This window comes from Schistocerca nitens, chromosome 4 (genome assembly GCF_023898315.1).
Source record: "Schistocerca nitens isolate TAMUIC-IGC-003100 chromosome 4, iqSchNite1.1, whole genome shotgun sequence".
Classification (NCBI taxonomy): Eukaryota; Metazoa; Arthropoda; class Insecta; order Orthoptera; family Acrididae; genus Schistocerca; species Schistocerca nitens.
Window position 1 is genome coordinate 585,349,731 of NC_064617.1, and position 2,106 is coordinate 585,351,836.

Sequence of the window (2,106 nt, forward strand, 5' to 3'; positions counted from 1 at the left end):
GTGTTGTCGCCTTCTCCCTTTCGAGTGTGTCATAGCTTCAGTTTTAATGCTTTACTGTCTGCCCCGGTAGCTGAGTGGTTAGCGCTATAAAATGTCAATCCTAAGGGCGAGGGTTCGATTCCCGGCTGGGTCGGAGGTTTTCTCTGCTCAGGGAGTGTGTGTTGTGTTGTCGTAATCATCATCAAAGATTTGACGCCACTTCGGCGACGGTCTACCCGACGGGAGGCTCTAGTCACACAACATTTATATTTTTAATCCTTTACTTCCATTTTACACTCCGTCGTCAGGCCACGAGTGGCCTACCGGGACTATCCGACCGCCGTATCGTCCTCAGAGGAGGATGCTGGAGGTGTGTGGGGTCAACACACCGTTCTCCCGGTCGTTATGATGGTATTCTTGACCGAAGCCGCTACTATTCGGTCGAGTAGCTCCTCAATTAGCATCACGAGGCTGAGTGCACCCCGAAAAATGGCAACAGCGCATGGTGGCCTGGATGGTCACCCATCCAAGTGCCAACCACGCCCGACAGCGTTTATCTTCGGTGACCTCACGGGAACCGGTGTATCCACTGCGGCAAGGCCGTTGCCTTACTTCCATTTTACACATACACAAATACACTCCTGGAAATGGAAAAAAGAACACATTGACACCGGTGTGTCAGACCCACCACACTTGCTCCGGACACTGCGAGAGGGCTGTACAAGCAATGATCACACGCACGGCACAGCGGACACACCAGGAACCGCGGTGTTGGCCGTCGAATGGCGCTAGCTGCGCAGCATTTGTGCACCGCCGCCGTCAGTGTCAGCCAGTTTGCCGTGGCATACGGAGCTCCATCGCAGTCTTTAACACTGGTAGCATGCCGCGACAGCGTGGACGTGAACCGTATGTGCAGTTGACGGACTTTGAGCGAGGGCGTATAGTGGGCATGCGGGAGGCCGGGTGGACGTACCGCCGAATTGCTCAACACGTGGGGCGTGACGTCTCCACAGTACATCGATGTTGTCGCCAGTGGTCGGCGGAAGGTGCACGTGCCCGTCGACCTGGGACCGGACCGCAGCGACGCACGGATGCACGCCAAGACCGTAGGATCCTACGCAGTGCCGTAGGGGACCGCACCGCCACTTCCCAGCAAATTAGGGACACTGTTGCTCCTGGGGTATCGGCGAGGACCATTCGCAACCGTCTCCATGAAGCTGGGCTACGGTCCCGCACACCGTTAGGCCGTCTTCCGCTCACGCCCCAACATCGTGCAGCCCGCCTCCAGTGGTGTCGCGACAGGCGTGAATGGAGGGACGAATGGAGACGTGTCGTCTTCAGCGATGAGAGTCGCTTCTACCTTGGTGCCAATGATGGTCGTATGCGTGTTTGGCGCCGTGCAGGTGAGCGCCACAATCAGGACTGCATACGACCGAGGCACACAGGGCCAACACCCGGCATCATGGTGTGGGGAGCGATCTCCTACACTGGCCGTACACCACTTTGTGATCGTCGAGGGGACACTGAATAGTGCACGGTACATCCAAACCGTCATCGAACCCATCGTTCTACCATTCCTAGACCGGCAAGGGAACTTGCTGTTCCAACAGGACAATGCACGTCCGCATGTATCCAGTGCCACCCAACGTGCTCTAGAAGGTGTAAGTCAACTACCCTGGCCAGCAAGATCTCCGGATCTGTCCCCCATTGAGCATGTTTGGGACTGGATGAAGCGTCGTCTCACGCGGTCTGCACGTCCAGCACGAACGCTGGTCCAACTGAGGCGCCAGGTGGAAATGGCATGGCAAGCCGTTCCACAGGACTACATCCAGCATCTCTACGATCGTCTCCATGGGAGAATAGCAGCCTGCATTGCTGCGAAAGGTGGATATACACTGTACTAGTGCCGACATTGTGCATGCTCTGTTGCCTGTGTCTATGTGCCTGTGGTTCTGTCAGTGTGATCATGTGATGTATCTGACCCCAGGAATGTGTCAATAAAGTTTCCCCTTCCTGGGACAATGAATTCACGGTGTTCTTATTTCAATTTCCAGGAGTGTATATAACACTGTTTCATAAAAAGGTACTACTGTTAGAAACTGTTTGTTATACGTTCTTACGAGGAGC

General features: G+C 55.0%; 1 pseudogene; it reads right to left on the reverse strand.

Moving 5' to 3' along the window:
* Nucleotides 1–469: 469 nt before the first annotated feature.
* Nucleotides 470–587, reverse strand: LOC126254194 (5S ribosomal RNA; annotated as a pseudogene).
* Nucleotides 588–2,106: the final 1,519 nt, after the last annotated feature.